Genomic DNA, 24,535 nt, shown 5'->3' on the forward strand with positions numbered 1-24,535 from the left:
CAGCATTGACTGCTTCATGCTCAACCCCTGCTTCTGCCTCTTTGTCTGCCCAAGCACATGCTGTTTCCCGGGGAGCTTGGCTGCCTGATGTCTCAGAAGAGTTGGGGTATTTAACAACTTTGGGTTGCTACTGGCTCTCTTTGGATGCTGAGTTTCCTTTAGACGTCTTCAGAGAGCCCTGAACAGCACCACTCCATCTCCCTGTTGTACTTTTTTTTAAACTCCTGTGCTTTGTTTGACTCATTCACTCTGATTCAGTTCAAAGAGTTCACTTCACTCCCTCCCTTCTTTGTTCCCATCCTGTGAGCTCCCATCCCTCTAGAGCTGCCTGACTCTGCTTTTGAGCTAAGCAAATGCAGGACCACACCTGGGGATTAAATGAGGCAGTCACTTGTTTTGACTTTTTCCATTTTTAATTTCTGGCTCACTTAATTGAATTGTAAAAGGTCCATGTAACGGGAACTCAGGGGCTTTAAGACTGGAGAAGGGATATGACATTCAAATTCCTGCAGCTCCTTACTGAAAAAATGTAATGACCCACTTGGATGAAGTCAATATTATCAGAAAGGTCCCTCCCAGCCCACCCCCAGCTTGGCCCAGCTGCGAGGATTTTCAACAGGAAGGTTCAGCCAGAACAATTTCCTAAGCCAATCTGAACAAGCTAAGAAATTTATTCGGAGTCCACACCCATCACTCATGAGATTTAGAATTAAGTTCTTAAAAACTTGGTAGTTGCTGCTCAAGGAGTTGCAGTTTTCTTAAATAACTCCCTTTGCATGTATTCCATGTAGCAGGGAGCCTTCGTCCTGCTTCGTGAACTCCTCTTTCCTCCGTAGCCCAGAGCTGCCATGAACCCAGTCCCCTAGTTCACTCCACGGCCATCTGCTGAATGGCCTGCATAGCTGCATATACTGCTTTCACACCCACCCATCTCCATTCCACCCCAGCTTGAAGCTGTTCTGCTTCCAACCACAGGGACTCCATCACTTCTTAGAAGGCACTGCTATTATCCATGTGCCACAGGATATTCTCTCCATTCAGAGACACTGTCCACCAGTTAGAACATTTGAATAGTAATACAACCCTGCAGAAGGGGGAGGCGGGGGAGGTATCAAACTCCCATGTTCCTAACTCATTACGTTTAGGGGACTGGTCCTCTTCCTGAGAAGCCCGGGCTATAGGTGGATCATTCCTCTGGTCCTGACCCCTATCGATTCCAACTTATTTTTACTACTCCAACCATTGCAGGGCACCACTGGGAGCCTGGGATTACTTGCAGTTGACCCACATGGACTTGCAAAGAAATTAGAATAGGGATAGAACTTGGAAAACATGCTCCTGTGCAGTCCAACTCAAGCTTGTATCTTCTTCCTATTCAGTTATACACCAGATTGGGCTGTTATGTAAAGCCAATGATAAGATACATTGTTTTCCCACCCCAAACCTTTTGAAATCAGAGGTCATTTCCCTGGAAATACACACCTGACCCTATAAAGGCCACTGAAATGCACCTTGACACATATCTTAGGCTGAACAATTCAAGTAAGAGGTATCTTTTTCCTTTTCCTCTTGTGAAGGCTGTAATTTTGGAGAAGTTTCACACCTTCATCTTCTGCCAATAAAATTCTGGCTCTTAACTGATGTGCTAGCCACTTCGGAAGGCTGAATCTCTAATGTAATGTATTTCAGAATCTAGGGGGAGGGACAATAAGAGAGTTTTATTAATACATTTGTTTATTTCCCAAACTAGTAAGGCACAGGAGTTCTCATGGCAGTGACTCATGTGAAACCTTAGGGTCCATTTCTGTCTGTGGTCTAGTTTTCTTTTTCTTTTTTTCTTTTTAATTAATTTTTTTGAAGGATAATTGCTTTACAGAATTTTGTTGTTTTCTGTCAAACCTCGACATGAATCAGCCATAGGTATACATATATCCCCGCCCTTTTCAACCTCCCTCCCATCTCCCTCCCCATTCCACCCCTCAAACAGAGCCCCTATTTGAGTTTCCTGAGCCACACAGCAAATTCCCTTTGCCTATCTATTTTACACATGGTAATGTAAGTTTTCATGTTACTCTTTCCATACATCTCACCCTCTCCTTCCCTCTTCCCATGTCCATAAGTCTATTCTCTATGTCTGTTTCTCAACTGCTGCCCTGTAAATAAATTCTTCAGTACCATTTTTCTAGATTCTGTATATGAGCGTTAGAATACGATATTCATCTTTCTTTTTCTGACTGACTTCACTCTGTATAATAGGTTCTAGGTTCATTCACCTCATCAGAACTATCTCAAATGTGTTCCTTTTGATGGCTGAGTAATATTCTATTGTGTATCTGCACAACTTCAGTATCCATTCATCTGTTGATGGACATCTAGGTTGCTTCCATGTTCTAGCTATTGTAAATAGTGCTGCAATGAACAATGGGATACAGTTGTCTTTTTCAATTTTGGTTTCCTCAGGAGTGGGATTGCCTAGGAGTGGGATTTCTGGGTCATGCTGCTGCTGCTGCTAAGTCACTGCAGTCGTGTCCGACCCTGTGAGATCCATAGATGGCAGCCCACCAGGCTCCCTCATCCCTGGAATTCTCCAGGCAAGAACACTGGAGTGGGTCATATGGTGGTTTTGTAAGTTTTTTAAGGGATTTCCATACCATCTTCCACAGTGGCTGTATCAATTTACATTCCCACCAACAGTGCAAGAGTGTTTGTTCCCTTCTCTCCACACCCTCCCAAGCATTTATTGTTTGTAGACTTTTTGATGATAGCTGCTCTGACTGGTGTAAGGTGATATCTCATTGTGGTTTTGATTTGCATTTCTCTAATAATGAACGACGTTGAGCATCTTTTCATGTATTTGTCAGCCATCTGTATGTGTTCTTTGGAGATATGTCTGTTTAGGTCTTTTCCCCACTTTTTGTCTGAGTTGTTTGTTTTTCTGGCATTGAGTTGTATAAGCTGCTTATATATTTTGGAAATTAATTCTTTGTCAGTTGTTACCTTTGCTATTATTTTCTCCCATTCTGAGGGTTGTCTTTTCACCTTGCCTAGAGTTTCCTTTGCTGTGTGAAAGCTTTTAAGTTTAATCAGGTCCCATTTGTTTACTTTTGTTTTTATTTTCATTACTCTAGGAGGTGGGTCATAGTGGATCTTGCTTTGATTTATGTCTTCGAGTGTTCTGCCTATGTTTTCCTCTAAGAGTTTTATAGTTTCTGGTCTTCTATTTAGGTCTTTAATCCATTTTGAGTTTATCTTTGTGTATGGTGTTAGGAGGTGTTCTAATTTCATTCTTTTACGTGTAGCTGTCCAGTTTTCCCAGCACCATTTATTGAAGAGGCTGTCTTTGCCCCATTGTATATTCTTGCCTCCTTTGTCAAAATAAACATAGGTCAAAAATAAACATTTGTCAAAAAACCCACAGGTGCATGGGTTTATTTCTGGACCTTCTATCTTGTTCTATTGGTCTAGATTTCTGTTTTTGTGCCAGTAGCATACTGTCTTGATGACTGTAGCTTTGTAGTGTAATCTGAAGGTTGATTCCTCCAGCTCTACTCTTCTTTCTCAAGACTGCTTTGGCTATTTGGGGTCTTTTGTGTTTCCATATGAATTGTGAAATTTTTGTTCTGTTCTGTGAAAAACGCCATTGGTAATTTGATAGGGATTGCATTGAATTTGTAGATTGCCTTTGGTAGTACAGTCATTTTCACAATATTGATGCTTCCTACCCAGGAACATGGAATACCTCTCCATCTGTTTATGTTGTCTTTGATTTCTTTCCTCAGTGTCTTGTAATTTTCTGTGTACAGTTCTTTTGTCTCCTTAGGTAAGTTTATTCCTAGATATTTAATTCTTTTTGTTACAATGGTAAATGAGATGATCCCTTAATATCTCTTTATGATTTTTCATTGTTAGTATATAGAAACTCAAGTGATTTCTGTGTATTGATTTTGTATCCTGCAACTTTGCTAAATTCACTGATTAGCTCTAGTAATTTTCTGATACTATCTTTAGGGTTTTCTATGTACAGTATCATGTCATCTGCAAACAGCAAGAGCTTTATTTCTTCTTTTCTGATCTGGATTCCTTTTATTTCTTTTTCTTCTCTGATTGCTGTAGTTAGGATTTCCAGAACTATGTTGAATAATAGTGGTGAAAGTGGACACCCTTGTCTTATTCCTGATCTTAGGGGGAATACTTTCAGTTTTTCACCATTGAGAATAATGTTTGCTGTAGGCTTATCATATATGGCTTTTACTATGTTGAGGTAGGTTCCTTCTATGTCCATTTTTTTTAAGAGTTTTAATCATAAATGGGTGTTGAATTTTGTCAAAGGCTTTTTCTGCATCTATTGAGATTATCATATGGTTTTTATCTTTCAATGTGTTAATATGGTGGATCACATTGATTGATTTGTGTATACTGAAGAATCCTTGCATCCCTGGAATAAACCCAACTTGATCTTTTCGATGTGTTGCTGAATTCTGTTTGCTAAAATTTTGCTGAGGACTTTTGCATCTATATTCATCAGTGATATTGACCTGTAGTTTTCTTTTTTTGTATTGTCTTTGTCTGGTTTTGGTGTCAGGGTGATGGTGACCTTGTAGAATGAGTTTGGAAGTGTTCCTTCCTCTGCAATTTTTTGAATGAGTTTTGGAAGGATAGGCATTAGCTCTTCTCTAAATGTTCCATAGAATTCTCCTGTGAAGCCATCTGGTCCTGGGCTTTTGTTTTTTGGGAGAAATTTTTTTATCACAACTTTAATTTCAGTGCTTCTAACTGAGTTGTTCAGAATTTCTACTTCTTCCTGGTTCAGTCTTGGAAGATTGAACTTATCTAAAAATCTGTCCATTTCTTCCAGGTTATTCATTTTATTGCCATATAGTTGTTCATAATAGTCTTTATAATCCTTTGTATTTCTGCATTGTCTGTTGTAACCTCTCCTTTTTCATTTCTAATTGTGTTGGTTTGATTCTTCTCTCTTTTTTTCTTGATGAGTCTGGCTAAAGGTCTGCCAATTTTGTTTATCTTTTCAAAGAAAGAACAAGCTTTTAGTTTTATTAATCTTTACTATTGTTTCTTTCATTTCTTTTTATTTCTGTTCGGATCTTTATGATTTCTTTCCTTCTACTAACTTTGGGGTTTTTTTTTTTTCTTCTTTTTCCATTTGTTTTAGTTGAAAAGTTAGGTTGTCTATTCAGTGTTTTTATTGTTTCTTGAGATAGGATTGTATTGCTATAAATTTCCCTTTTAGAACTGCTTTTGCCCCATCCCATAGGTTTTGAGTTGTCATGTTTTCATTGTCACTTGTTTCTAGAAATTTTTTATTTCCCTTTTGATTTCTTCAGTAACCTGCTGGTTATTTAGAAATGTGCTGTTTAATCTCCATGTGTTTGTGTTTCTTACAGTTTTTTTTCTTGTAATTGACATCTAGTTTCATAGTGTTGTGTCAGAAAAGATGCTTGATACAATTTCAACTTTCTTAAATTTACTGAGGTTTGATTTGTGATCCAAGATGTGGTCTATCCTGGAGAATATTCCATGCGCACTTGAGAAGGTGTATTCTTCTGCATTTGGGTGGAATGTCCTGAAGATACCAATGAGATCCATCTCATCTAATGTATCATTTAAGACTTGTGTTTCCTTATTAATTTTCTGTTTGGGTGATTTGTCCATTGGTGTGAGTGGAGTGTTAAAGTCTCCTACAATTATTGTATTACTGTCAATTTCTCCTTTTATCTCTGTTAGTGGTTATGTATTGAGGTGCTCCTATGTTGGATGCATAGATATTTATGATTGTTATGTCTTCTTCTTGGATTGATCCCTTGATCATTATGTAGTGTCCTTCCTTATCTCTTGCAATCTTCTTTATTTTAAGGTCTATTTTGTCTGATATGAGCATTGCAACTCCAGCTTTCTTTTGCTTCCAATTTGCATGGGATATATTTTCCCATCCTCTCACTCTCAGTCTATATGTGTCTTCAGGTCTGCAGTGGGTTTCTTGTAGATAGAATATATATGGGTCTTGTTTTTGTATCCATTCATCCAGTCTGTATCTTTTGGTTGGAGCATTTAATCCACTTACATTTAAAGTAATTATTTTTATATATGTTCCTTTTGACATTTCTTAATTGTTTGGGGTTGATTTTGTAGATCTTTCTTCTCTTGTATTTCTTGACTATATAAGTCCCTTTAACATTTGTTGTAACAGCAGGATCCTCTATGATCCACCTCCCAGAATTCTGGAAATAAAAGCAAAAATAAATAAATGGGATCTAATTAAAATTAAAAGCTTCTGCACAACAAAGGAAACTATAAGCAAGGTGAAAAGACAGCCTTCTGAATGGGAGAAAATAATAGCAAGTGAAGCAACTGGCAAACAACTAATCTCAAAAATATACAGGCAACTTATGCAGCTCAATTCCAGAAAAATAAACGACCCAATCAAAAAATGGGCCAAAGAACTAAATAGACATTTCTCCAAAGAAGACATATGGATGGCTAACAAACACATGAAAATATGCTCAACATCACTCATTATTAGAGAAATGCAAATCAAAACCACAATGAGGTACCACTTCACACCAGTCAGAATGGCTGCAATCCAAAAATCTGCAAGCAATAAATGCTGGAGAGGGTGTGGAGAAAAGGGAACCCTCCTACACTGTTGGTGGGAATGCAAACTAGTACAGCCACTATGGAAAACAGTGTGGAGATTCCTTAAAAAATTGCAAATAGAACTGCCTTATGACCCAGCAATCCCACTGCTGGGCATACACACCGAGGAAACCAGAATTGAAAGAGACACATGTACCCCAATGTTCATCGCAGCACTGTTTATAATAGCCAGGACATGGAAACAACCTAGATGTCCATCAGCAGATGAATGGATAAGAAAGCTGTGGTACATATACACAATGGAGTATTACTCAGCCATTAAAAAGAATTCATTTGAATCAGTTCTGATGAGATGGATGAAACTGGAGCCGATTATACAGAGTGAAGTAAGTCAGAAAGAAAAACACCAATACAGTATACTAACACATATATGTGGAATTTAGAAAGATGGCCATGACGACCTTGTATGCAAGACAGCAAAAAAGACACAGATGTGTATAACGGACTTTTGGACTCAGAGGGAGAGGGAGAGGGTGGGATGATTTGGGAGAATGGCATTCTAACATGTATACTATCATGTAAGAATCGAATCGCCAGTCTACGTCTGATGCAGCATACAGCATGCTTGGGGCTGGGGCATGGGGATGACCCAGAGAGATGTTATGGGGAGGGACGTGGGAGTGGGGTTCATGTTTGGGAACGCATGTAAGAATTAAAGATTTTAAAATTAAAAAAAAAAATTGTTGTAAAGCTGGTTTGGTGGTACTGAATTCTTTTAACTTTTGTTGTCTGAAAAGCTTTTTATTTATCCATCAATTTTGAATGAGATCCTTTCTGGGTACAGTAATCTTGGTTGTAGATTTTTTCCTTTTCAGTACTTTAAATATATCCTGCCATTCCCTTCTGGCCTGCAGAGTTTCTGCTGAAAGATCAGCTGTTAAGCGTACGGGGTTTCCCTTGTATTCCTTGTATGTTACTTGTTGCTTCTCCCTTGCTGCTTTTGATGTTCTTTCTTTGTGTTTAGTCTTTGTTTGTTTGCTTAGTATGTGTCTTGGCATGTTTCTCCTTGGGTTTATCCTGTATGGGACTCTTTGTGCCTCTTGGACTTGATTGACTATTTCCTTTTCCATGTTGGGGAAATTTTCATCTATAATCTCTTCAAAAATTTTCTCATACCTTTTCATTTTCTATTCTTATCCTGGGGCCCCTATAATTCGAATGTTGGTGCATTTGATATTGTCCCAGATGTCTCTGAGACTATCCTCAGTTCTTTTCATTCTTTTTAGTTTATTCTGCTCTTTAGAAGTTATTTCCACCATTTTATCTTCCAGCTCATTGATTCGTTTTTCTGCTTCAGATATTCTGCTATTGATTCCTTCTAGCATATTTTTAATTTCAGTAATTGTGTTGTTTGTCTCTGTATGTTTATTCTTTAATTCTTCTAGATCTTTGTTAATTGATTCTTGCATTTTCTCCATTTTGTTTTCAAGGTTTTTGATCATCTTTATTAAGCAGAGATATTACTTTGCCAACAAAGGTCCGTCTAGTCAAGACTATGGTTTTTCTAGTGGTCATGTATGGATGTGAGAGTTGGACTGTGAAGAAAGCTGAGCACCGAAGAATTGATGCTTTTGAACTGTGGTGTTGGAGAAGACTCTTGAGAGTCCCTTGGACTGCAAGGAGATCCAACCAGTCCATCCTAAAGGAGATCAGTCCTGCGTGTTCATTGGAAGGACTGATGCTAAAGCTGAAGCTCCAATACTTTGGCCACCTCATGAGAAGAGTTGACCTATTAGAAAAGACCTGATGCTGGGAAGGATTGGGGGCAAGAGGAGAAGGGGACGACAGAGAATGAGATGGCTGGATGGCATCACCAACTCGATGGACATGAGTTTGAGTGAACTCCAAGAGTTGGTGATGGACATGGAGGCCTGATGTACTGTGATTCTGAGTGAACTCCAAGAGTTGGTGATGGACATGGAGGCCTGGCGTACTGTGATTCATGGGGTCACAAAGAGTCGGACATGACTGAGCGACTGAACTGACCTGAACTGAACAGACTATCACTATTCTGAACTCTTTTTCAGGTAGTTCACATATTTCCTCTTCATTTATTTGGACATCTGTGTTTCTAGTTTGTTCCTTCATTTGTGTAGTATTTCTCTGCCTTTTCATTATGATTATTTTTTTAACTTACTGTGTTTGAGGTCTCCTTTCCCAGGCTTCAAGGTTGAATTCTTTCTTCCTTTTTGTTTCTGCCCTTCTAAGTTTGGTCCAATGGTTTGTGTAAGCTTTTTGTATAGGGTGGGATTTGTGCTGAGTGTTTGTTTATTTGTTTGTTTTTCCTCTGATGGGCAAGGCTGAGTGAGGTGGTAATCCTGTTTGCATGCTTGGTTTGTATTTTTGTTTTGTTTGTTGTTTATATGAGGCATCCTGCACAGGGTGCTACTGGTGGTTGGATGATGCTGGGTCAACAATTGTATTCAAGTTGTTTCCTTTGCATGGGTTCTCACTTCTTGATACTCCCTAGGGTTAGTTCTCTGGTCGTCTAGGGTCTTGGAGTCAGTGCTCCCACTCCAAAGGCTCAGGGCTTGATCTTTGGTCAGGAACAAAGGTTCCACAAGTGGTTTGTTATGGCATTAAGTGAGATTAAAACAAATATCCAGAAATGAGAAACCAAAGATGAACCCCAGACAAATGGCAGTTACAAAATCAGGCAAATAATAGTTAAAATAATGGAATATATACATATACACCCATGAGCAAAGTCAAAAGAGTCCAACAAAAATTAAGTACAGTAGATTGACCTGGCGAACAAAGGAAATCAAAATTATATTTACCAGTTAAGAACAAAACTAACTAAAGCACAAACTGGAAAACAAAACTAAAGCATGGTGCCAAGTGGGGAATAAAGCAATGAACACTAACAAATATGTTGAGAAGAAAGGAAAGAAAGAAAGAATAGATATGCAAAGTTAAGTAGAGGTCAATGAAGAAGATTTATATACATTAAAGATAAACTGCAAGGGAAAAGAACAGTAGGAAAGGCAAACAAAGGAATAAATGTAGAAAAAAAAGGTTTAGAAAAATTGAAAATTAACATTATAAAAAAGAGAAAAGAAAAAAATGGAAAAAGAAAGAAAAAAGGGAAAAGGAAAACTCCACAGAATTGCAGATTCCCAACATAAATGCAGAGCTTTATAACAAAAATAAAAAGTGTGACTGCATATACACATATACACATACACCCATAAGCAAAATCAAAACAATCCAACAAAGACAAAGTACAATAGATTGACCCAGTGAACAAAGGAAACTCAAAATGATATCTACCAGAGCAAAAATAGCTAAAGCACAAAGCGGAAAACAAAATTAAAGCAAGGTGCCAATTGGGGAATAAAGCAATGAAAATAAAACTAACAAATATGTTGAGAGGAAAGGAAAGAAAGAATAGATATGCAAAGTTAAATAGAGGTAGATGAAGATTTATATACATTAAAGATTAACTGCAAGGGGAAAAGAACAGTAGGAAAAGCAAACAAAGGAATAAATGTAGAAAAAATAATAGGTTTAAAAAATTTTTTAAAGCTCAAAAGCTTAATTAGATTTCATAGTTCCAATAAAATCGACAACTACAACAGAGGGGGATAAAAAGAGAAAAAAAGAAAAAAATCCAAAGTAATCTACAGAACAAGTCAAAACGTAAGAATAATAAATGTTTTTCTTGAGTCACTGCTGTCAGAGTCCTTTCCCTCACTGGGAGTCACAGTCTACCTTGCCTCCCTAGGATGCCCTCCAACACTGTGCTGATCTCTGAACCTGTTGTGAGGGCAGCTCAGATTCTAATCTGGTCCTACTCTTGTGTGTGTTCTTGCCTCCAATGTTCACAGATATCAGAACTAGTGCATTTTCTTTTGTGGGAGCTCTCAGTGAGAGCTTTTATATATTCCATAGACACAGTCTGCCTGGTTGATCATGTGGATTTAATCTGCAGCATGTACAACTGGTAGGAAGGTTTCAGGTCTTCATCCTTAGTCATACTGCCTCTGGGTTTCTATTGTGGTTTTATTTCCATCTCCGCATGTTTGCTCCTGAGGCTGCCCTGGAGGACTTGGGTTTGCCCCTGTGAGGGCCAGGTGTGGAGGTGGTGCAGCTACTTCAGTCGCAGGGGTTCTGGAAGCACCAGGTACTCAGGGCAGTTGGTGGCTAGGGCAGCAGGAAATATAGCACTCTAGAAGGGTATGGCGACTGGTATTGGCCAATATGCTTGAGTATTCTTGCCTGGAGAAAGCCCTCCCTGACAGAAAGCCTGGCAGGCCACAGTCTACAGGATTGCGAAGAGCTGGACACTACTCAAGTGATACTGTGCACACAGACACAAGACTTTTCTTGCCTGTGGCAGCTCTGCCCCAGTGAGAGCCGAGTGTGAAGGTGGCACAGCTGCTTGGCTTGCAAGGACACAGACTGCCTCTGCTGCAGGAGTTACAGACCTATCAGAGTCTTTCTTCAAGCCTCTTGTAACTGGCGATCAGAAGGCCTCTTTGGCCAGTCTTTGTCCGTAGCTCCGCCCATTCAGGCATTTAAAGGGGTCCTTCTCTATTGTTCCACACGTCAGGCACATAGAGGGGCCCCTCTGACTGAAGTCCTACTCTGTAGTTTGGCGCATCAGTCACTTAAAGGAGCACCCTGGGTGGGGTCCTACTCTGTAGTTCAGTGCGACAGGCATTTGATGGGCCAGCCTCTCTACTGTTCAGCTGCCAATGCTGGCGTGTGAGGGGAGAGAGCAATAGTGATGGCTCCACTGCCTACACGTGACTCAGCAGTATCGCCTTGCTTCCATGGCTGCCCAGCTTTCCTCCACAGGCATTTCCCACCACAATCTCCTCCCTCACATCCCCTCAATCCGTCTCTCCACAGTCAACAGCAGCCCTCACCCTGGGATTGCTCATCAACCCCTAAACTCCAGCTCCCAGCCATTGCATCCAGGGGACCTGCATCCCTGTCCAGGGTATATATGGCTGCAGCAAGGACTGTCTGATTCTCATTCCATTTAGGCTGCCACAGATCAGCTATTTCATTCTCAGCCTTAAAGGTTTCTCCTCTGACTCAAACAGTTGCCCCAATGTGGGGATCGAACCCCTGCTTCAGTTCCCCCACCCGCCGAGGGCAGGTCCAGTCCTACTAACACTCCTGTTTTTCCCCCTAGTTCCTTCCTCCTACCAAGTTTTGCGTGGGTCTATATATTCTTTTTCACTGGTCAGGTACACCTGACCTCTCTCAGCTGGTGTTCTGCATGCACTTCTGTCTGAAGTGTATCCCTGATGTATCCATGGAGAGAGATGCACTCCACGTCCACCTACTCCTCTGCCATCTTGTTCTCTGTGGTCTACTTTTTGTGTGCCTTACTACTACTACTACTAAGTCGCTTCAGTCATCTCCGACTGTGTGACCCCATAGACGGCAGCCCACCAGGCTCCCCTGTCCCTGGGAGTCTCCAGGCAAGAACACTGGAGTGGGAAATCCCTTGTTCCATATTACCCAACTATAGAAGGTAATTAAAGTTTGATACTCATCTCCTGTTGAGAAGAGGAACTAAGAAAATAGCATCTTATGAAAGTTGAGATATTTCATATATATTTGTTTAGTAACTAAATATTGTCAGAGGATCTATTCAATAGACTGTCTTTCATTCTAAATGAAATACAGATATTTTTAGCTCTCCTCTAATGTTATTTGATTGTCATTGTATTAGATTCTTATTACTGCTCTAACACATGACCACAAGCTTAGTGGTTTAAAAAGATAAACATTTACTACTATTTCATTATTATTATTTATAACATTTATTATCTTTCACTCCCACTGGGCTAAAGTAAGGCTATGTTCCATTTTGGAGACTCTGAAAGAGAATCTGCTTTCTTGCGTTTTCCAGATTCTAGAACTTGCTTGCATTCCTTGGCTCATGGCCCCTTTCCATTTTCAAAGCTGGTAATGGCCAGTCCAGTCTTTCCCACATCCTATCACTGACATTGACTGTCCCGTGTCTCTTTTTCACGTATGAGCACCTTGTGATTATATCAGGCCCATGCAGATAATCCAGGATTATGTTCCCATTTGGAGATTCCTAATCACCAAGTCCCACCAAGTCCCTTTGCAAACATGTGCACAGGTTCTGGGACGTGGACATTTGGTGGTGGTAGGGCATTGTACTTTGGCCACCTAATGCAAAAAGCCAACTCATTTGGGAAAGACCCTGTTGCTGAGAAAGATTGAGGGAAAGAAGAAATGGGGATGACAGAGTATGAGATGGTTGGATGGCATCACTGACTCACTGGACATGAGTTTGAACAAACTCTGGGAGACAGTGAAAGACAGGGAAGCCTGGCGTGCTGCAGTTCATGGGGTCACAGAGAGTCGGAAATCACTGAGTGACTGAACAGCAACACAGGCATGATTCTGGTGCCACAAGGCTACTGAAGCATAAACCACTCCACATATTCTTTGTTAAATAATTTCATCCACTTTGTATTAGAAATTAACTCCCCAGGAAGTTCTCAAGATTGGCTAAGGTTATTCTAGACAACCCTCCACCACTCCATTGCTTAGTCACGACTTGTCTAATTTCTTGAGGAAAGAGTAATGTGTTTTTGGATGTGAGACACAGAGATGACTACATACATTTGTCGCCTTCCCTTTGCCAATTCTCCATTTTATTTAATTCTGTAGAGACCTGGCATATTGCCCTTGGAAACTGGCCACTCCCTAAAATACTGCCAATTTGGGCTTAGAGAAGAAAGATTATGAGATGGTTGCTTGAAATAGTGTATTACAATGCTATTGTGAAGATGTATTACAACATCAGCAGTAAATAATAAGAAAAAGGAAATTTAAAAAAAATCATTTGTGTTGGGGTTTAGTTTGAAATAAGGTTTAACCCTCCCTGCATTGCTCTAGCGTGGTGATTCTTCATTTCGGTCATTGTTGCAGTGCTTCCGTCCATCTGCAGCACTCTGCTGGTACCAGCTGTTGCGATGTGGCCAGCAGGTGCCCCCGTGTGTTCAAAACGTCCTGTGGCTCCTGAGGAGAATCAGGACTTAACTCATTTACCCTGGCTCCTCCATTCCTTTCTCTGCCAACACAGCTGCAACTCAGCTCCTCCATCTAGAAACCTGGCAGCTGTCCCAGCCTGGTGCTACCTGCCAACACTTTTCTGAAGACCAGCCAGAGGAGGGAGGAACAGGAGGGGCAGGGGGCTGAGGAGGGAAGGAAGAGAAGATGCAAATCTAATTCCATTGGCCTGCAGCCGCCTTAGATCTCCATGCTCCCAGAGGTGATGACATACTTGTATTCAGCAGCCCTCACTGATCTTGCTTGTAAAAGTCCTATCTAGATGTGGGCACACTTTCCTGAGATTTGAGTTTCTGGAATTACCCTAATCTTCCTCTTGATTCTGCAATTATAGAGAACGAAGAAGACCCCACTGGCTAGAATAGTGACCGCCCACGCAGAAGAGTGGTGATTTGGTGTTCTTATGTCTCTGCTAATATGCTGATCATTAACTTCTCTACCTTCCTCTCATCTCCATAATGAGCTACAAGAACACTGTTCACCTTTTTAGGATGCGAACCTCTTGTTAATGTCAACTTTTATAGCCTTCCCACTGGATAGTACTGTAGTTGTACTTTAAGTAACGGTTGCTTTTTAAAATATGTCACCAAAAGCATTTGAGTGCAATAAGTTTTGGATAAATTTGTGTTTTATTAATCACAACAGGCCCTAATAACATTTAAAAACCAGCCAGAACAGAGTCTTCTGCAGTACCGGGTACAAAGTATGTGGTCTTTAAGATTAATGGAAAGAATAAAGGCAGTGTTTGTTGTGAATATGGATTCATGGGCCCTTGACAAGAACTTGACACCCTAGAGAAAGGGTGGCTCCTAGGAGGGGCCCCACTGGAGGGAAATGGGCCCAGACTTGCCTGGTTTGTGTGTGCATAGGCCAGGTCTGCGAGTAGCCCAATCAGCTCTCTGCAAGGATGGAAATGCCCTTGGGGAGCAGGGCGAAGAGGGTGGTTGCCAAGATCACAGTTCAGAGCAGGCCCACCCACAGGAAACAACATTGTTGAGATTCCCCCCTTTCATGGTTCAGAATTCTTCAAAACAAATAAAGCTACCCTGTAGGCTTGACACCAGTTATACCCTTTTGGTTTATATTACAAATCTTACCAGGAAAAGTGACCCCCACAGCAGCTGGAGCTAAGTGGGAAAACTATCCAAGGAGAAGAGACAGCAGCCAGGGCAGCCAGCTTTAGTCCACAAAGGGACCTCACCAGAGGACAGTGATTGCAAGTTCTCTGTGTTATCCTGCAAACAAGTTGGGAATCAAAGAACAGGCGAATGAAGAGAGAACTGGTTAGAAACCAGAATGATGAAATATTTAGAAACCAGTAAGACCCTAATGCTGGGAAAGATTGGGGGGAGAAGGAGAAGGGGTCAACAGAGGATGAGATGGTTGGATGGCATCACCAACTTAAAGGACATGAGTTTGAGCAAGCTCTGAGAGATGGTGAAGGACAGGGAAGCCTGGCATGCAGTAGTCCATAGGGTCGCAAAGAGTCAGACAGGACTTAGCGACTAAACAACAACAGGACATGGTGAGGGCTTCCCCGGTGACTCAGAAGGTAAAGAAGCTGCCTGCAATGCAGAAGACCAGGTTTGATCCCTGAGTTGGGAAGATCCCCTGGAGAAGGGAATGGCTACCCATTCTAGTATTCTTGCCTGGAGAATTCCATGAACAGAGGAGCCTATTGGGCTACAGTCTAGGGGGTCACAGAGTCAGATATGACTAACACTTTCAGTTTCAGGACACGGTGATAATTCCTGTGTATCAGAATGGACAATTAACCTGAGCTCTAAAGAAGCTTCTGAAGCAGTGCTCTCTCACCTCCCACCCTAATGACTAGGCATTAACCCTTTGTTTGCTGGATTGAGGGAAGGTTAGGCTTTCCAGGTGGTTGGGATGGTAATACAGAGACTTGATTCAGAGGTAACCTAGCAAATGGTAAGAAAGGATTTCCATATTTAATACCTAAAAAACTGTACCCCTGCATATTGGTTGCTTAAGTCAGTAATCAAAAACTCTCATAAGGGTTTTGAAGCCATGGAGAGAATAGATAGAATCCATAGATAGAATAGAAGCCATAGATAGAATCCCACTCCTTCATTTTCTTTCACTGTCCCTATAGTGAATTCAAACCTAGACTCATTCTTCTAAATAAAAACATTTTTTTCTGAGGTGGAAGGGGAAATTACTCTGTGTTGAGTGTCTGCTATGTTCCAGTCCCTGGGCTTGGAGCTTTTCATCCACGGTTTTACTTTCCCTCACAACCATCACCCAGGTGGGGGTTATTTCCATTTATAGTTGAGGAGCTTGGCACCCAAGGTCACACATCTAGTGAAAAGTTGATCCAAATTCCACCCAAATCAGCTTGACTCCTGAGCTGACGCACTTCTTACCCACCACATCACACTACAGTTCTGAAGGTTTTCTTGTAAACTTTTTGGGGATACAGTTCTCCAGGTGGGCATGAGGGCTGTATAGTTTATCAAATAGGTCCATTATATTCTTTTTAACCACCCCCAACCAATTCTTCATATATGACCATATTCATTTTATTTCCATTGATCGACTCAACTAGTAACTCATTAATCAACCTAACCACATTGAAGTTATCACTTTTAATGGAGCCAAAGCCACATTTAGCTTATTTGGGATATGTGCTTACTGTATATAACAAAGCCTTATTTACTTAAACCTCCTTATTATCAAAAGCAAGAAACAGTTCAGTTAAAAAACACATACATAGTTACACATGTGCAGACACTCCCCCAAAGATAAAAGTTGCAGTGATTCTGAAAGAATACCTTGGGTTTTCAGCTATAGTGTTTTCCACGGAAATCAATTTCATGGAATTGTTAATATGAGCCAGTGCCTCCTGACAGAGATTCCATCTTTTCATGAACCCTTTCCAACCCCCATTACTCCTCAGCCTTTTTATCTTCTACTGTTTGTTGATAAGCCGGTATTATAAATACCTATCAAGTACAAATCAATAATGATAAATGTCTATTTCCAATTAATGCTATCTAAAATCTGATACACATGAGATTGCTAAATGGTGGGGCAAGAGGAACGCCTTTGAGCCTAATTGAGACTTTATGCCTTTGGTGAGGAGCAAAATGCCTTTGGTGAGGACTGAGGGGTTTATGGAGCAAAGTGCCTTTGCTTCTGAGTTCTGCTCCTTACCAGGTTGTGCTCAGCCTCCTCACACAATGTGTCCAAACTTCATCCTTCACAGTGAAAAGGCAAAAGGCCTTTCTGGGACTCTGTGTGAAACTACATAATGAAAATGGGCTTTGTAAGAATGGAATGAATGTAAAAGGATGGAAGTTGTGGCTTTTCCATTCTATTGGGTCCAAACAAGTAGCAGAGTGGTCTATGGCTAACATATTAGTGTTTGACTCAATAGCTGATGTGCTCTGTTTCTTTTCCCCTGGACAAAAATTTAAAACATTGCTGGCCTTAGATGGGATGTATCTTATTTGAACTTCTTATGAAACACAATTCTTTAGTCCACTTCAGATTCCGTAAGCACTCTGAGGTTCAAAAAATATTCCTACTTCTTGCTTCAATGCCTTCTTTTCTTAATGTAATTTTATCTTTTTAATGTACTCTACAATATTTAAGACATTTTGAAAAAGAGGATGAGGAAAAATACAAGAAATACACATGTATCCTCTGGTCAGCTCAAGAGATAAAACTTTGGAAACACAGTTAAATCCATTGTATGCTCCATGGCTTTTTGATAGTCTGTTACTTCCTAAGAGGTTATTTCCCAAGGGACCTGGATGCTTGGCTCTGCCCACCTTTGCAAGGTCTGGAAATGGTTCTTGTGTCTCTGGCTCTTGTGTTAAGAGTCAGAGATGATAATGTGATTTTCCCAGGCTGTGGGTTAGCCATGGAATGTCTGGACCTTGGCTGTGATTTTTGGGCACCTTTCCTCTGACCTGGGCTTCCCTGGTGGTTCAGACAGTAAAGCATCTGCCTGCAATGCAGGAGATGAGGGTTCGATCCCTGGGTAGGGAAGATCCCCTGGAGAAGAAATGGCAACCCACTCCAGTATTCTTGCCTGGAAAATTCCATAAACTGAGGAGACTGGTAGGCTACAATCCATGGGATCGCAAAGAATCCCTCGACTGAGCGATTTCCCTTTCACTTTCACTTTTCACTTCCTCTGACCTTGTTGTCAGATGGAGGTGTCCACAGCTTTCCATGACCACCTCTTCCTGAGTGTACAGTGAGAGGGCCCAGAACCCTTGCCCACAGCTCTGCATTATGGGTGAACTTGAGACAGACAATGAGGTGAACTTGACTCATTGGAGAGGAGGGGGTGTCACTGCCTCCTGAAGCCTCAGAACTACAGTGGCAACTTTGTGACAGCAGGATGGCCTTGGTTTGGACTGGCATCGAGGGTGGGGGCAGGTCCAGCTGTCCCTCCATATGGTATCTTCTCTTTTGGCCATGGGGCTGTCCTGGCTGGAAAGCCCTGCACCAGTGCTTTCTCAGAACTTCACCATTTCTGGTGAAGAGTGAATGCAGAATATTGACTGTCTTTTATATTATTCTGTGGGCATTAGTCTTAGGTAAATGCTTTAAGGCCCAGTAGTTTTAAAAATAAAGAAAAGAATACATAAAGCTTGAGGAGTCATTTGCCTGTTGCTTTTGTATATTGCAGACAAATGAACACATTCCCATGTACTTATTTATGTTGCAGACCAGTCATTTTTCCTTACACAGGAATCTTATTAAAACAATAAATCAATGTTAACCTGGGTTTTAAATTGGCCCAATATGTTTGGAGAATTTGCTAGTTTAATTTTCCTATTTTTCATTTTCAGTTAACTAATTTACTTTTCCCAGTTGGGATACCACAACCTGAAGATGTGGATTTATATTGAAACCAGCTAGTCCCGACATATTGCTACCAGAACAAGAGAAGAAAAGCCAACATGTTGTCTTGTAATGAGACAGCAGAGAAGCTCAGGTCCAGAAGCCACCCACCTATCCTGAGCACTGCCAAGTACCAAGCCTGGACCCTGGGAAGTGGCACCAACTGCCTGCAAATTCTCTTGTATATTCTGTTCTGCATTTTCTCCACATCTCTTTGGTCTGAAAACCTCCAATACATCTCTGTTATGGACTGAATGTTTCTGTCTTGCTCCAAATTCATAGGTTGAAGCCCTAACATGATTGTATTTGGAAATAATTTATGTAAGTAATTAAAGTTAAATGAGGTCATAAGATCCAAGAGGATTAATGTCCTTGTAAGAAAATATACCATCAGAGAACACTCTCGCTGGTCCTCCCACCCCACCTACACATCCCCCCCCCTCACCATGCACACACATCCCCAACCACTACAGGCAAGAAGAGACCATATAAACATCCATCCAGTGAGATGGTGCCACCTACAACCCAAGAAAAGAAGCGTCAGAATGAAACTTACTTTGCTGGCACCTTGATCTTGGACTTTCCAGCCTCCAAAACTGTGAGAAAATAAATTTCTGTTTCTTAGGCCTTGTGGTCTGTGGTATTTTGTTATAGCAGCCCAAGCAGACAGAGACAAACCGACAGAGACAATCTCCTGGCAGTGTTTTCCCAGGAACACTGTGATGATTGCTAGTGCACCCATTTCCTCAAAGCACTTGGGGTCCCAGCAAGATCACAGCTGGCACCTTTAAGGGTCCTGCACAACCACAGCTTGGGTAGGTTGCAACACAGCATAAGGTCACAGAGTATGATTGGGGGCCAGATACCAAGGGAAACTTTTCCAGTCACCAACCCCCAGAGAGATATGTACATGTAAGCATGTATCTGTTGAAGAGGGGTGACTCTGGCAATGGTCCAGAATAGATGTGGCCTTGAGCCCAGAATGGACATGTACTCTGAAAAGAGCTACTGGGTGTGAGTATCGGCCGTAAGAAAATGCTGGCTCAGCAAGTGCTGTCTTTTTGGGAAAAATAGCACTGTGTGGTGTAATGGAAATGTCATTGGCTTTGGAGTCCGACAAAACTGATTCAAATTCCAGCTTTTTACTGCACTAATCAAAATAGTATAAACAAGGGCTCCATTGGTCACATAACTGAAAAGTCTAGGGAGATGTTCGGCTTTCAGATACAGTAACATCCAAGCACTCAAAGATGTCATTGGAAATCTGTCTCTTTCTCTCTTTCTGCTCTGATTATCTTTCCGCTGGCCTCACTCTAAGGAGAATCTTCCTAAGCAACTCTAGAATTGTGTGATCCTTAGCACAAGCATCCCACCATAAACATTACTTTCCCAAATAAATTAGGTCCTGGATAGGATATACAGACCCTCTCAGACCTGTAGGGATTCTCTCACCCAAATAACCACTCACTACTTGAACTGATCTTTGTGAACTCTAAAGAATCCTAATGTAAATTTACCTCTCAACAGTACATGAACCGTGAACTTCCAGATGTTCAAGCTGGATTTAGAAAAGGCAGAGGAACCAGAGACCAAACTGCCAACATCTGCTGAATCATCAAACAAGCAAGAGAATACCAGAAAAACGTCAACTTCTGCTTTATTGATTATGCCAAAGCCTTTGATTGTGTAGATCACAACAGACTGTGGAAAATTCTTAAAGAGATAGGAATACCAGACCACCTTCCCTGCCTCATGAGGAATCTGTATGCAGGTCAAGAAGCAACAGTTAGAACTGGACATGGAACAACAGACTGGTTCCAAATCAGGAAAGGAGCACATCAAGGCTGAATATGGTCACCCTACTTATTTAACTTATATGCAGAGTACATCATGAGAAATACTGGACTGGGTGAAGCACAAGCTGGAATCAAGATTGCCGGGAGAAATATCAGATATGCAGATGACACCACCCTTATGGCAGAAAGTGAAGAAGAACTAAAAAGCCTCTTGATGAAAGTGAAAGTGGAGAGTGAAAAAGTTGGCTTAAAACTCAGCATTCAGAAAATGAAGATCATGGCATCTGGTTCCATCACTTCAAGGCAAATAGATGGGGAAACAATGGAAACAGTGACAGACTTGGTTTTGGGGGGCTCCAAAATCACTGCAGATGGTGACTGTAGCCATGAAATTAGAAGACGCTTGCTCCTTGGAAGAAAAGCTATGACCAATCCAGACAGCATATTAAAAAACCAAGACATTACTTTGCCAACAAAGATCCGTCTAGTCAAAGCTGTGGTTTTTCCAGTAGTCATGTATGGATGTGAGAGTTGGACTATAAAGAAAGCTGAGCACCAAAGAACTGATGCTTTTGAACTGTGGTGTTGGAGAAAATTCTTGAGAGTCCCTTGGACTTCAAGGAGATCAAACTAGTCAATCCTAAAGGAAATTAGTCCTGAATATTCATTGGAAAAACTGATGCTAAAGCTGAAACTCCAATACTTTGGCCTCCTGATGCAAAAAACTGACTTGTTACAAAAGACCCTGATGCTGGGAAAGATTGAAGGCAGGAGAAGAAGGGGACGACAGAGGAGGGGATGCATGGATGGCATCACCAACTTGATGAACATGAGTTTGAGCAAGCTCCAGGAGCTGGTGATGGACAGGGAAGCCTGGCGTGCTGCAGTCCATGGGGTCGCAAACAGTCAGACACTACTGAGTGACTGAACTGAAGATACCTAAAAGAACCTACTGCATCATGCTAGAATCAGGTACCTGTTGAACTGGCAGCAGGAGAGAAACTGCCAAATTTGTTCTCCCCACTTCTACTTCTTCTTCCCTAACCATCCTCACAACACTTCCTTATCCTTTTATCAAAGGTTAAAAGAGTCCTGGCACTTGTCCCCTCCAGTGGGCCAGACTGAGGCACGAGACTGTCTGCCAACACACTCATGCCCACTGGAAGGTCTGGCATTTCAGTGGCCCCCCTTTCCCTTGACTCTGCAGTTTTAAATGTCACTCACAGATTCAGAGGAAATCAAACTAAAAAAAGAACCATCATTTAATGGATTTCTTTCAAGTTTTGTTACCTAGTTTCCTTGGATCCACCTTAATTTATCCTGGGACCTTGGCCCAGGATCTCATTTCCATGGCTGCTGCAGAGGAAAACAAGATAGCCTCTCCCTATATCTCTACAAAGCTTCAACAATACCTTTCCTGGTCCTGGCAAGGCCATGTGACCATAAATGAGGTAAGTGAAAAGAGGTGAAAGTGTTAGTCACTCAGTCGTGTCTGACTGTTTGTGACCCTAAGGACTGTCCCCTGCCAGGTTCCTCTGGCCATGGAATTCTTCAGGCAAGAACACTGGAGTGGGTTGCCATTCCCTTCTCCAGGGCATCTTTCTGACCCAAGGATCGAGCCTGGGTCTCCTGCATTGGCAGGCAGATTCTTTACAGTTTGAGCTACCAGGGAAGCCAACTTTAAGTAGTGTAGTAATATCAAGTCTCATTTTTATTACATAAATGTCTATTTTATTTACTCCATTCTAAATAACCATCCATGTATAAATGAGGTAACATATATTTAAATATTATGAACACTTTGATGGAGAAGGTCTACATAATCTGAAGGCAGCATTATTATCAATGGCAGTGAGGGTGGTCATTTTCTCCTTGGGCAGTCAGTGGCTCAGTTAGAGCAGAGGATATTCAGGGGCAATGGAAAATGATTCTGGTAATAACTTGGGGGTAGGGAACAAGTTCCAGCTTCAGAATGGAAGAATGTGCTAGAAAACTGTTTCAGGGTGAGCACTTAAGAGGTGTTGGGACAGTCACCTCCTTCAGAGATAGTGATTAATGAGCAAAATTGCAGAATTGGTGTGATTCCCAAAGATCCCAGAGTAAACGGAGACAAATAATGTTATCATTAAAGAGAGACTCAGTGACTTCCCTGGTGGTCCAGGGGTTAAGACTTGGCCTGCCAATGCAGGGGGTGCAGGTTTGATTTCTGGTCAGGAAGTTAAGATCCCACATGCCTCTTGGCCAAAAAAATAAAACATAAAACAGAAGCAATATGGTAACAAACTCAATACAGACTTTAAAATTAAAAAAATAAATAAAGAGAGGCTCATGTCAATGGACCCCATTTGACCCCTTCAAGGGGTCCTGACAGTTTCCAATTTGTGTAACTTGGATCTTTCATTTAGAAATCCATTTCCTGAGGATGTTTTTATTTTGTATAGTATGTGTTGGATTGCTAATCCGTAAAGAACATCTTTTGAGGGAGTGAAGAAAGGCCCTTCTGCGTGCTGTTGGCAGGAAGGTGAAATGGGAAAACTAGAGTTTGGAAAGCTTTGGGGAATATCTAGCCAAGTTAAAGATGCAAAAATCCTATGACACGGCAATTTCCTTTTAGGAGTAGATCTTGTGCATGTACAAGCATATATGCACCAACGGCTATGTGCACATCCTACCCAAATGATGAGTTCAGCCCCAGGCCTCTTCCGCAGAGCACTGGCAAAATAAACTGTGGCAGAGCCCTCACAGGACACCGTGCAGATACTAAGAAGACTGAGATACATCCTATGTGGAGATCACACAGTATGTCAGCTGGGAAAAAAGCAAGGGACACAACAGTGTGCATAATATGCTTTCATTTATGTCCAAAATTGACATGTATGTGTGTGCAGAAGAAATTATTGGAAGCATACACCAGAAATTATTAGCAGGTGTGGAAAGACAGGAGAGCTGGACTGAGACGCTTACTTTTCATCAGTTCATCTCATACTATTTGAATCTTATTTGACCCTGTTCATGCACTTCTTTCTCAACTAGGGAAAACATTAGAAATCAAACAAATAGGCCCTTTTCCAAGGGAACTCCCATTTCCAAGGCAACACTGTTGCCAGGAATGAACAACACTGGTTCTGTAAAAGAGAGAAACTTTTATGAGTCCACCTAGCTCATCACATTTTAAAGACCAGCCATGTCCACTCATTGGAAAAGATCCTGATACTGGGAAAGACTGAGGGCAGGAGGAGAAGAGGGAGACAGAGGATGAGATGGTTGGATGGTATCATCGACTCAATGGACACGAGTTTGCACAAACTCCAAGAGACAGTGAAGGACAGGGAAGCCTGGCATGCTGCAGTTCATGGGGTCACAAAGAGTCGGACACAACTGAGTGACTGAACTACAACAAATGTCCGCTGATAGAACAGACATTGAACTTGGGGTTCTATTAGTATTTGAAGGAAGAATCTTGGAGACATTTCCCCTTCATACTCTTGTTGATATGTGCTGTTAGCCATCTTGCCCCGCCTATCTCCCTGTGTGTGGTCCTGCTACTGTAGAGGGTATCCAGATATATGGGCCCAAGGGTATGAGTGGTTGCTCAGAAGGTGGCAGGAACCAGAGCACAGCCTCAATTCTGGAACCTCCTAAGTGTGAGAAACTGAAGTGGCCTCATGGTGCTTCCAATGTATAACGGCCACTTGAGTCATTTGTACTTTCATTTAATAATTTATTAATTTATGTGCTTAAGCTTAAAGAAAGCCTAACAAACTCAAGAAAGCTTAAGAAAGTACTATGCTATTTTTTTTACTGCTTTATTTATTTATGTTTATTATTTATGTACTATAGTCCACCAGGCTCCTTTGTCCTTGGAATTCTCCAGGCAAGAATACTGGAGTAGGTAGCCATTCCCTTCTCTAGGTGATCTTCCCTATCCAGAGATTAAACCTGGGTGTCCCACAGTGCAGGCAAATTCTTTACTATCTGAGCCCCCAGGGAAGCTTCATTATTTGATGATTTATTATTAGTGAATCCTTACATATCCTTTTATCTTATATAGCAGTAAATCCAAATGTGAGAAATTTAAATAAGACATGTTTATCTGAATGGTAAAGCTTTAAATTTGA

General features: G+C 41.3%; 1 long non-coding RNA gene across 1 annotated transcript in view; it reads left to right on the forward strand.

The window, feature by feature from the left end:
• Window positions 1-19,245, forward strand: part of LOC132660058 (uncharacterized) — a 44,058-nt gene extending 24,813 nt beyond the window's left edge. Inside the window, exon 3 of the long non-coding RNA XR_009601244.1 lies at window positions 18,570-19,245. This is a non-coding gene — a long non-coding RNA (uncharacterized LOC132660058). The remainder of the gene's footprint in view (window positions 1-18,569) is intronic.
• Window positions 19,246-24,535: the final 5,290 nt, after the last annotated feature.

The sequence above is a fragment of the Ovis aries genome, chromosome 7, assembly GCF_016772045.2.
Source record: "Ovis aries strain OAR_USU_Benz2616 breed Rambouillet chromosome 7, ARS-UI_Ramb_v3.0, whole genome shotgun sequence".
Lineage (NCBI taxonomy): Eukaryota > Metazoa > Chordata > Mammalia > Artiodactyla > Bovidae > Ovis > Ovis aries.